We start from the raw sequence: 13,373 nt of genomic DNA, 5'->3' as shown, positions 1-13,373 counted from the left end.
CCGAGCCGATCTCGGAATCTAGGTCCCATTTAGCAGTCTGAGCCCACAAGTGAGTTGATCCCCTGATGTGCTTGGTAAAAAGAGTTGGGTCGGATGTGGTCAGGTTGGATGCGTGATGGCTTCTTCCGGGTTCCAGGCAGATGTGAAAGCCCTCTAAAAGAACTTGGAAGTCAAGCCCTAGTTATTGCCAAGCCAAGGCTAGATGAGCTATTCTGCCAAACTGGGTCTTTGCTTGTCGACCTCGGTTAGTTGACCTAATATGGCGATTTCACTTAGTTGGTCGAGTCGAGTCCGTCTCTTCCGAGGCTAGCCCATCTTTCCCCATAACACCCATGTAGGCATTCTATCAAACATGTTTGTTATAATTAAGATTAGAGTTGTACACAAGTCAAGTTAGCTTGGTCAGCTTGCTCGATTTGACTCGGAAAAGCTTGACTCGCCTCAGCTCGAAATTGGATTCGGACTGAGTCGAGCTGGTTTTTAGAGCTTGAAAAAATTTCTAGCCGAGTTCGAGCTTACTTGAGCTTGACTTGACTCAGATCAAACCTCAACTCGAACCAACTCAGATCAAATCAGCTCGGTGACTCAGTTATTTTGATATGAATATTGCTCACCGAGTGTTCGATGAAATGACTCAACAAAGTGTTGGTGAGGAAGGAATGGATATGTCGGGTGTTTGATTTTGATGTTGCTCGCCCAGTTGTTTGATTTTGATGTTGTTATCTAGGTGTTTGATGAAATACCTGTGAAATATTGTTACTGTTTTACATTCTGTGAGAAATTGAAGATGCATTCTGCCTGTTTGAGAAAATGTCAAATGAGCTCGATCTGGTCCAAGCTGCTAACCGAACAGAGCCGAGCTAGTAAGATAGGCTCGAGGATCGAGCCGAGTCGAGTTTGAGCTGGGGTTAGCTACTGGCCGAGCTGTAGGCATTCAGCTGTCCGAGCCCACGAGTGAGCTGATCCCCTGATGCGCTTGGTAAGAAGAGTTAGGTCGGATGCGATCAGGTCGGATGCGTGATGGATCCTTCCGGGTTCCAGGCTGATGTGAAAGCCCTACAAAAGAACTTGGAAGTCGAGCCTTGGATATTACCGAGCCAGGACTAGACGAGCTATTTTGCCAAACTGGGTATTCACTTGTCGACCTCGGTTAGTCGACCTAATATGGCGATTTCACTTGGTTGGTCGAGCCGAGTCTGTCTCTTCTGAGGCTTGCCCATCTTTCCTCGTAACACCCATGTAGGCATTCTATCAAACATGTTTGTTATAATTAAGATTAGAGCTGTACACAAGTCAAGTTAGATTGGTCAGCTTGCTCGATTTGACTCAAAAAAGCTTGACTCGCCTCGGCTCGAAATTGGATTCAGACCAAGTCGAGCTGGTTTTTAGAGCTTGAAAAAATTTCGAGCCGAGTTCGAGCTTGCTTGAGCTCGACTTGACTCAAATGAACCTCAACTCGAACCGACTCGAATCGAATCAGCTTGGTGACTCAGTTATTTTGATATGAATATTGCTCACCGAGTGTTCGATGAAATGACTCAACAAAGTGTTGGTGAGGAAGGAATGGATATGTTGGGTGTTTGATTTTGATGTTGCTCACCCAGGTGTTTGATTTTGATGTTGTTATCTAGGTGTTTGATGAAATACCTGTGAAATATTATTACTATTTTACATTCTATGAGAAATTGAAGATGCATTCTACCTATTTGAGAAAATGCCAAATAAGCTCAAACTGGTCCAAGCTGCTGACCGAACCGAGCTGAGTTAGCAAGACAGGCTCGAGGATCAACCCGAGTCGAGTTCGAGCTGGGGTTAGCTACTGGCAGAGCTGTGCCAAGCTCGACTCGTGTATAACACTAGTTAAGATAGTCATTCACATTATTCAGCAAAATAAAATAGTTATAAATAGAAATCATTCAGTCAATTACACACGATGTATAGTAGTTTGGCTATTTGCTTACTCCACTCCTAGTTGTTTCACTCTTTCCTAGGGTGTACTCGATTTCACTATTCAAATGATTTTAAATCAAGTTTACCATAAACTTTTATAACCTATACAAGGTCTACATGTTTTACATTCATTGATGGCCTACATAAGGTTTTAAAGAGTTTGGATCTCAACCTCAATCAAGACGCCCTACACAAGGATGACAAACTATACTCCCGTCGAAGGCTTACACAAGGACTTGGCAAGTTTGGGTGGTTAAACTCTGAAATCCAATCCTATAGAAGGATCAGTTTCTAGAAAAATAAACTCAAGGTAACTTTCTTACCTAAAGTAAATGAGCCCCCTTGAAGCACCTCTATTGAAAACCTTCCTTAATCATGAAAGCATTTTCAGCTCCCTTAAACCGCAACCTTGAAATAGATGTGCCTTTAGTAATGTTGAGGTATGGATGAAGGGTAGGTGCATCCTAACTCATGATGAGAGATCTTTAAGGATAGGGTTAGAATTCCTAAGGACTAGCATTCAATACCCTTTAGCATAAAAGATTTGTCATTAAAGATAAGTGTGTAGCGTCCTGATTTCCATGTAGTCAATTACACTCACACCTAGACATATACATCTATCTCACGAGGAATATATATAGTGAAATATTAAACATAATGGATCAGCGTAAATGGAACAAATAAATAAATTTCAGGGATGAAATTTTGTTTAAGGGGGGTAGATTGTAATACCCCGAACTTTTTAATACCCGAGTATTGAAAGTTCTTGAGTGTTACCATGAAATTTAACCTAATATGTACATGTGTACAGTACCAATCTAGCTATCCTAACCTTACACTTATTCTTCAACGTGAATTTGACCGTTGGGAATAGTCTCCATTCATAGATCGAGCCATCTGACCATTGATTTTAAGACAAGACCACCCATCTTGTGGTTTGATATATGTACATTCCCTTAATTAATTTGGTAAATAGTTCTTTATTTATAATGATTTAGATATAAGTTCTTTTGTAAAAATTATTTAGAAACGTGCCTACAACCATATAGAACCATTAGATTTTCCAAAACTCTCATCGTAACAACCCGTAATTCAAATTCGAGTGAAATCCCTTTTCATGGCCCACCTGGGTTTTGAAATTGCACCATCCTTGGTCACATAACCTAGTGGGACCCATAAAACATATTAAAAGGTATAGATTTATTAACCAACACCATGAGCCCCACACATGTGGTGAGTGTACACATGGAGTGTGTGCACTGGCCGCACACTAGACTAGGAAACCTAGTCAAAGCGGGTTTGACCTGCAATACCCAAAGAAGGAAAACTCCTTCCTCCTTTCAAATAACCTCCCACCGAAATAGACGAATGAACAACATCCGTTTGGGATGTGTCATGGCCCATCATGATCATCCCTTGGGATGATCCAAACTGTCCATCACGTCTGGGAGCCATCCCTATCCCAACCCTAGGTGTTCTCATATGAAACTGTACACATGTGCGCACACGATTCCTAGCAAAGGAGGGTATGTGAGCATAACTCATTTCCGAAAAACAAAAAGATCTCATTTTCTCCCTCTTTCCACACTGGCAATCCGCATGTGTAGCCTTCTGATCATCCCAACCACCCATTACAATCCATCTCTTCCCTCTAAACTAGGGTTTTCCCAGCTATGATTCGGATTTCCTCCCTCTGCAAAATGCGATAGGCGTGGAAAAAAACCATCGCAACCATAAGACCTTACGCATAAAACGTCCGAACTGAGGGATCTAACTTCGATCTAAACCATCTAAGATTAAGGAAGAGGACTTCCAACCACATCCACGTCGAGATTGGACAAAGAAAAAGATTTCAGAGAGACTACACTCCCCGATTCCATGAAGACCACTGCAAAACGCGACAGTTACGATCGTGCAGACCACGTTACAGAGCCACCATCTGATCGTTCTTGCACTCAAGAATCCGATCACAGCCTTCCATCTGTGGGCCCATCCGAAGACAACCCATTGCCATCCAGATCCGGTTTGTTCTATGGAGAAAAGAAGAAGTGATTTGGAAAGAGGCTAGCCGTAGACAGCGGTTACATTGTTTCACCCAAAAGCTGCTAAAAAAAAAGGGACTGCTAAAGAATCCCTATGTTTTCCCTGCTGTAAAAACAAAATTGCATAAGAGATTTCGCAGAAGAGTCTAAAGACCCTTATGCCTATAAGAGCCTTTCTCGTCCAACAATGGGAGAAGAAGAAAACAAGAAAGAGAGAAAGAAAGAAACAGAGGGAGAGATAGCTGCGTTCTGAGTCGACTCGCTGAGTCCTGGACTGAGTCAGGAACGAGTTGGGTGATCTAGGTCAGTCATCCTGGCAGGTAAGGCACATGTGCAATCCTCCCCTATTCTCATTCTATTACATCTAAATTTCATTAAGAGTAGAATCCGAAATTTAGTATAGAGATTATCAAACAAGTCAAACTGAGTCGACTCAGAGCATGAATTCATTGGACCACGAATTTATAAGTTTAGAGGGTTGGCGGTTCCTTACTCTGATAGAGTGAAACTATCTCAAATTGTAGTTCTAAACCTATCTCCATGGTCTAAAGATTGAACCTAAAACACGTACCCATGTAATCTAACTAGATGAATCATATTATTTGTGCTAGAGTTGGGTACGGCAGCACAAACCTAGCAATGTTAAAGTGTAATTGAATTCAAAGGTGAGGGTTTTTCCTTTAAGCTTACCTTAATTTAAGGTGAGGGCACACCTATCTTATCTTTCTTTACACTTTGGTTTCTTCAAGTATTCAAGTCTTCTTTCTTCATAGGGCTTATCTGGACTTGACATATGTAATTGACAAACTTAGACACTTACATAGACTTCATACTAAATAAATCTAAGTCACATTCCTTGTCATTTATCACTTAAATGAGCATTTCAAGCTCTCTTTAAAAATGAACTTGATCTCCTCCATGTTCTAGAAATTAGACACTAAACTTATAAGTAAATCTTTGTCTAAATTCTCTAGAATACTCATTTAGGTGAATCCCTACTATGAATCAACTAAAACCTTTAGTTGTATGATATTCAACCCAACTCCCACCACTTTGGTCACCTCATTAGAGCATCATAAGCAAGGTAGTTGATCGTAGGAGATGAAACATCCGCATTAACGATCGTGTAAATAATTAATAAGATGATTGAAGTATGAGAAAATATCAATCAAATATACAACAAGGTTCTATCAAATAAGTAAGTGGTCAATTGTAGAGTCCACACACTCATTCCTTATATAGGATTGAGTGTAGAGTTTGTGACTCAAACTCGAATAGATTCATGTGTAAGACCTAGGTTGTTGTGGAGGACTGAATTCACTGGACACGAATGTGTACGTGTTAATCTCCATAAAAAGCCTCCAACGGGAGTGTATGTAAGGGCTTGTATCAGGACTGCTAGTGGTTATTGGTTAATCGATAGAAAACTAAGTCTCCGAGGGAGCCACTAACATGGGTGAAAACGTGTTCTTCTGACATGAGAGTGTACGTGTAGGTTAGTGATTAGTTTAAGAGAAACCATTATAAAGGTTAGAGGTGAACCTGATTTAAAACCTCTGATATTGAAATATTAGTACACGCAAGGAGAGTGTGTCTGCCAAGAGTGGAGTAGGCAAGTGACCGAACTAATATACATGCTTGTATTTGGGATTACTATTTGCGCAAATTAATAATTATACTTGTGAGCTTAATTTTTTGAATTATATGAATGCATAATTAGGTGTATGCTAGGTGTTGAATAGTTAACACATCTCACACTCAAGATCACTATATTACCTTATATACTAGTTGTTTATATTGTTACATCTATTGTGTTCTATGTGATTGGTTCCACTTAACTTATAAGCCTAAATGTTATTTTTCTTATTACTTTAAATTGGTAAATTATTTTAATTATGAAAAAAATTTTAAGTGGTCTCATTCACCCCCTCCCTCTAGGACTTAGCTGTAATTCTAAACTCCGCCAAGCTTTCGCATGCTGTGATAGATAGTCGATGTAATTTTAATTGGTATCAGAATGGGTTGCTCTTCAAGGACTTAACTATTTAGAGTAAGATCTATTAAGAGCTTTAGAATTATGTCTACCCATGAGGGGAGTGTTACCACATGACCACCTTATTTTAATGTGTCTAACTACACTTATTGGAAGGCTAAGATGAGGGGATTCTTGAGATCCATTGACCCTATGCTTTGGGCTATTGTTGAACAATGATGGATTATGCTCATAGAACAAGTCGTGATTAATAGTAAAACCATTAGCACTTATAAAGATCAATCTAAATTGAGTGTTAATGAGAGAGCTCGATATACCTATAATGCAAAAACTCTCAACGCAATTTACTATGCATTTTCCCTCGATAAATTTCAACACATATATACATGTGAAATGGACAAGGAAGCATGGGACATATTAAAAACTATCCACAAGAGAACTAGCACAATAAAGCGATAAAAGCTTTAACTCTTGACTACATAATTTGAAAATATTAAAATGTAAGAGTCTAAAACTTTCATGGAATTCTATAGAGGATTAAACGATATTTATAATTCCATGTGGGTCTTAGGAGAAAAGATTTTGGAGGGCCGATTATGTAGGAAATTCTTAAATCTCTTCCAAATATGTTTACTCCTAAGATGACCTCAATAGAAGAGTGTAGAAACATATATAAGATGAAAGTAGAAGAACTTATAGGTTTGCTGTAAATATAAGAACCACACTTTAAGACTCCATTTAAAAAGAAATACACTATTTTAAAATCTTCACATAAGCACTCACATAGGTAAAAGAAACATGAATCCGAAAATGATAGTGATGATAAGGATGAGAAAGAAGAAAAACTAGAATTTTCAAGAAATTTGTCAAATTAAATAGAAGAAAATGTTATGACAAGAAGGGAAAAAATGGTTGAGAAGAATATAAGTAAATCTATTAAACAACCCAAAGATTTCCAATGTTACAACTGTAAGGGTTATGAATATATTGCCTCTAAATGCACTAGAAAATCTAGAGTCAAATGAAAAGCTATGGCAACAACATGGGATGATACAAAGGAATCCAAATCCGATTTAGAAGACTCTCATAGTGATGAAGACATTGAACACTTGCGTGTTCCAATGGCCTCCACCACGACTTCCTTCCTAGAGACCTGGTAGCTAGACTGTAACACCTTAGAAATGGATAAATGACATTAGTAGGTCTCATAGGGCTCAAGAGGTAAATCTTAGGATTTTAGCCTCATCAGTGAGCCTTATAGGTAAATCTGATTATTTAGGCCTCATTTTGTGCTTAGTAGTTAAGTCAATGGACTTTTAGCCTCATTTTCCTTTTAATAGTTTAAGTTTTAAAGTTGCTTAATTTTAGTATCATATATATATATATATATATATATATATATATATATATATATATATATATATATATGTTAAAACTCTCATTGGTTATATTACTTGATCATAGGCATATCTTTTAAATAACCATTGTTGTAAGGAAAATAAGCCGACCAATGATGAAAGGTTAGGTCGGGACCTTGCACACTCCGCTAGGTCAGACACGCCAACAGGTTCGATCCCTTACTCCAAACCTAAGCAAGAAGTAAGATTGAGCTCGACATACCGACGACAAGTCGGAGCACCCACCAACCCACCCAAACACCCGAAAGAGCACTACCTTCGTCAATTCCAAGATCTCTAGAGTTCATCAAGAGCACTCCGTCCCTTGGCTTGACTAAGGAGATAGGTTGACATTACTTAGGTTAGCATTACCCAGGTCGGCCTTAACCAGGTCGGCATCACCTAGGTCAGCATATCCCAGGTCGGGACACTTTATGTTAGCTCACCCTCCCTCCCATCAAGGTCCGACCACATCCACTCGAGATCTCTGCCGAAGGCTCGAGAAATCCATTGTGAAAGAGATCTGTCTGAGGTCTTTGGAGGATATCCATGACACGTTCGAGATCCTAAGATCTTCATCAAGAATCTCAGGAAATGCACCATGCATTCGGGATCCAAATCCCTCTATAATACGCACCTACTAAGTAGGGAGATCTCTTCTACGCCATCGCCTCTCGTAAACTATAAATAGAGATACCTCTAATGGTGAGAAGTATGCACAATATTTAGCCCTGAACCCTCAATACTCAACTAGACCTAGATCCCTTTCCTGACTTTGGCATCGGAGGATCTCTTGCACAAGCCGGGGTCTTCCTTGTCCATTCATTGTATAGGTACAGGAAGTTCTAAAAGGGGCTAACTAAGTTTCTACATCGACAGTTTGGTGTCGTTAGTGGGAAGAGGAGAAGATAAAGGCTTAGGATGGAACAAAAGATCTCAATGGGGTGCCTAAAAATCGCCTGAGTTCAAGTGATGTTGAAGAGGCGGGCAGGGAGGAACAATCGTATAAGTAACCCTCGCAGGATTAAGGCTCCCCCTTTTTATAGCCAACCCAATGGTGTGGGCAATAAATGCTCGCACTCAACACGCGACCAAAACGACTCCACGACTCTCCTGTACTGACACATGGACCACCCCTACTCACTGCATGACTCCGCGACCGATGACAAGTCATGCGTCGACGCCCCACACGACTGACGCCCCAAAGGTGCCCTAACAACCCACATGGCCTCGAGCCACGATACGCCACCTCGAAGGTGTCGTACTCTGATGGCAGATACAACTCGATACGAAGGTGGCGTACTCTGATGGCAGATACAACTCGATACTCATGCTTGACCACCTTTTTGGTAATTAATGATAGGGTGACTCGACAACACGAACACACTACGGTCCGACCTAGCAAAGTCTGATCTACTTGTCAAGCCCACTATATGAACTCAAAAGTACGGGGGCTTACTGTTGTAGGGAAAATAGGCCAACCAATAATGAAAGGTCATGTCGGGACCTTACACATCTGTCAGGTCAGACACGACAGTAGGTTTAATCCCCTACTCTAAACCCAAGAAAGAAGTAAGATCGAGCCGGCATCTCGACGCCCAGTTGGAGCACCTACCGACCTGCCCAAACACCTAAAAAAGTAGTACTTACATCGATTCTAAGATCTCCAGAGTTCGTCAGGAGCACTCTGTCCCTTGGCTCGACTTAGGAGCTAGGTCGGCATTCGCAGGTCGGTATTATGTAGGTCGGCATTACCCAGGTCAGCCTTAACCAGGTCGGCATCACCTAGGTCGGCCTCACCCAGGTCGGTGTATCCTAGGTCAGGACACTTCAGGTCTGCTTAGCCTACCTCCCATCAAGGTCCGACCACTTCCACTCGTGATCCTAACCGAAGACCCAAGAAATTCATTGCGAAAGAGATCCGTTCGGGTCTTTGGAGGATATCCGCAACATGCTTGGGATCTTAAGATCTTCGCCGAGGATCTCGGGAGATTCACCATACATTCAGGATCTTAATCCCTCTACAATACGCACTTACTAAGTAGGGAGATCTCCTCTACACCACCAACTCTCCTAAACTATAAATAGAGATACCTCTAATGGTAAGAGTGTAATGCCCCAACTTTTCAGGACTCGAGTATATGACCCATTTTCTAAAAACCCAAGTGTTAACCTTAAAGGATGGTCAAATTAGAGTGTACATTTTTTTTCTTCATTCAGAGTAAGCAGATGAGCATAGAGTGGACAAATCAGCATAAAAGAAAATTTCATTTATATTTGGAATATACAAGAAGCTACCCATAATGACTTATACAAACAAATGTCTCAAACTTATAATTACAAGTGAAATGATGTTACATGTAACCAAAGCAAAATATAACAAATCTAGAACTGTAAGCCATGTAGAAACTCTTAACAATACAATCACGCATCTTCAACAGTGATACTCTGATCCTTTTCAGTCTGAACCTGAAACTCAATTAAGCCACCTGTGCTACCTGTACGGTTATATATTTGATGGATGAGTGGCCAACTCAGTGTGAATTTTCTTCAAGATTACACACCGCCGCATTAGTAAGCATAGTTATAAAATAAAGCATACAAAAAAAATACATAATGCAGGTCTTATTAGATGCATGGATGCGTAAATGCAGTCATCGCCCCGGGGATGCACATCCGTGTGGAAGTTGGGCTCGTCACCCATGCAATCATTGAACCTGGGAAAAGCATCCAGTCGGACAGAGGCTAGTCGTCAGCAAAAGCATACTATGTACGGCGTAACGACTACCTTATGTACATCGCGTACGATAGCAATAGATGTTGATATGTGCCATATATGCATGATTAGGCAACCCGTTATTAGTCCAATTACAACCAGCCAATTTAAATAAGCTCAAAGGTCATTACGGGGGCCTATCACCAGCGTAGGCCGACAGCTCGGGCATAAGTCTCATACCACCATCCCCAGCTCATGAGACTATCATCTTAGGATGTTTAATGGAAACTCTTTGACTAATGACCAATCATATTACAGTATATGGGGCTACCATCGCATGGTCTCATAGTATAGAACATCGAACCTATATAGGAAAAATACCAAAACAAAGCCAATAGGGCGATATCAAAACAAGCCACATAGGGCAAATATCAAAATAGGCCACATAGGGCGAGTATCAAAACCATGCGATAAAATACCATCATTGAAAACCATTAGACAAAACAACCCTGGATGGTAGGCCCACATCAATAGTCAATTTAAACCACTATTTAATAACCACTAAGTCAAATGTCTATTACAATCACAACCAGTCACGTTACATCCAAGTATGGGTGTACATTTATAAGTGGAGGTTTCCCATTGATGTACCAGTTTAAGTTCCATAAGCAATCCACATATAATCCACAAGCATGAATAAATATGCAGGATAAACATTAAGCATGTAATGTAGCAATTTAATTCCGACAATTAACACATGTGACTATGAAATGGAGATATCAATTATAAATTAAAATAAAAACTATAACTTAAGCTAATGGAAAAATGGAAAGCTTAAAGGGAAGAAATCATCACCTTATACTTTAAATCGATTAGCAGTGTTGCTAAAGAGTGCATGTTCCCTTAGAATCAAACCCTATCATGAATGGTAAAGTTATACAGCTAGGTCCAAGCTTACATGCTATTTAGAGTTAAGGTTTTAACCTAGGGTTTGGATTACTTAAGTTCTAAGGTTTTACTCTAGGGTTTAGTTCTTGGGGTTGGACTAGGACATATGTGTAACTCGAACACAATGTCATGATATAATTAGTTACAATTTAATGTTAGTGATATAACCAATATTTGTGACCATGGTAATATTAAGCATTACAATGTAGTAGTGTAATCTATTTTATTTTTATGATAATATCTTTAGGTGATGGATGCTACACTAATATCATTAACGATAATTTGTTTATAATAACTAATGTTAGCACAAACAATGCATTGATGTAGACCTAGGTTTTCATCCTAGAGTTCAGTCCTAAACTTGGATCACAGGATTGAACGCTAATTGATGTATGGTTAACCGCGATGTTAGTAATATAAATAATTGTAAAACCACTATTAATATTAGCAATGTAATCAATGTTAGGTACATGATAATAATAATTGTTATGATGACAGTAAATATTTTAATTTACCGTTGATGATAATATTTAAGAGCGATAAATAAAACACTACTATATGATAATTGAAATTTTGTTTATACTAACTAGTTCTAGCATGAATAACTTACTAATGGCTAATCATTATTAATTTTTATAATCCTAATAATAACAATAGCAATAATACATTAAAATGGGTCTAGTGTGGGTTTGAAAGATCCCATGAATAAGGTTATTTGGGTAGGTTGATAAGGGCCCACCTACATTTGACCTTGGGCCAGGCTCTATCCAACAATCAAGCCTAAACTGGGCCTAACCTCAGCCCGTTCTGGCTGCCCAATTGTGGCCTGAATTGGTCATGGAATCCACTCACCACCAAGGCCTGAACGAGGCCTGGCCTGGGCCAATTCGGCCTTTACGTGTGGCCCACCGGTTTATATGGTGCGGCCCACCTGATCTTTTCACTCTCATTGTATGGCCTGATGAAGGCCTAACTTCGGACCTGATGGTGGCCCACATTTCAGGCCATTCTTAGCTCATTTTGGAGCCCAACAATGGCACATTTTCTGCCAAATTCTCGGCCCATTTAAGGGCCCATTTGAAAGTGTTTTCAGCCCAGCAGGAGGACCGGTTCTAGCCCAGTTTTGAGGTATGATTTTCATCTTAAAGCTTAGCCTGTTTTCAGCTAAATTCAAGGTCTGGTTTTGGGGAAATCCGAAAACCATTTTCAGCTTAGCACAGAGCCCAGCTAAGGGTCTAATCTCTGCCACAGTTCCATCCCATAACCTGGACCTCTTTCAGCCCCTGATAAGGGCTGGTTTCGGCCCACCGTATGCAGCAAACTGAGGACCGTTTCTTGCTCCGACGCACAACCTATGAAGGCTTTAAGAAGGTGGAGGGAAGGAGTTACCTGACTTGATCAAACTCAACTCGAACTCGCCAGACTCATTCAGTGCCCCAGGCAGGTCAGCTCGCGCGGGTGCTATGCAACAATAGCCTCGCATTTTTTCCTTTCCTTCTTTTTCTTCCTTTCTCCTTTCATTTTCTTCCTCTATTTTTCTTATCTCTTTCCTTTTTCTTTCTTCTTCCCGTGCTAGAAACTCAGCATGGCATGAACCAGCCTAACTCAGATCTCGACTCAGTGTCGTTTGAACGAGGAAGATGCTCGAGTTGCAATGGAGGATCTTGAATGAAGGCTTCCTCCTCCAATCGACTCCTTTCCGACAGTCCGTATGGACTCCAAAAAGTTCACGAGTGTGTGGTTTTAAAGCTTGGGAGAGTCTTGGCCGGTGGGTTGGAGTTTGGAAAGAAATAAACTATTTTCTCTCTCATTCTTTTTCCTTTCTAAAAACCTAGCTAGGACAGCTAGGATTGCTTGAGTACAGAGGGTTGGGATGGTAAGGGAGAGATTTCACGCGGATTGCCCTTGTGGCAAAGAGGATAGTTTTTAATTTTGGAAAGTGGTGTGTTTGTATGGCCCTTTTGCGCTGACGTTTGTATACACATACAGTCGCACCTACATGCGGGATTCACCGGGTTTTGGTCAAGCCCTAGTTGTGCACAGGATAAATGGTTCGAAACACCCATCTGGTCTGAGATGGTGGGCCATGGCTGTCCTAAACCGACGATGTCCGTCGGCTGTCAAAAAAACAGTGAGAGAGAGAGAATTGTTCTGTTTTTGAAAAAAACATGTGTCAGCCCGTGCTAACTGGTCTCCCAGGACCTGTGTACGGTAAGTGCACCACCTGTGGTGCACACGCAACATTTGTGTGGGGTCCACCGTGATGTTTGTGGGAAATCCACTCCTTCCATTCATTTGTACGGGTCCTACTAAGGGTCTCTGACTGA

This window comes from Magnolia sinica, chromosome 19 (assembly GCF_029962835.1).
Source record: "Magnolia sinica isolate HGM2019 chromosome 19, MsV1, whole genome shotgun sequence".
Taxonomy (NCBI): domain Eukaryota; kingdom Viridiplantae; phylum Streptophyta; class Magnoliopsida; order Magnoliales; family Magnoliaceae; genus Magnolia; species Magnolia sinica.
Note: the sequence above shows the minus strand (reverse complement) of the source record.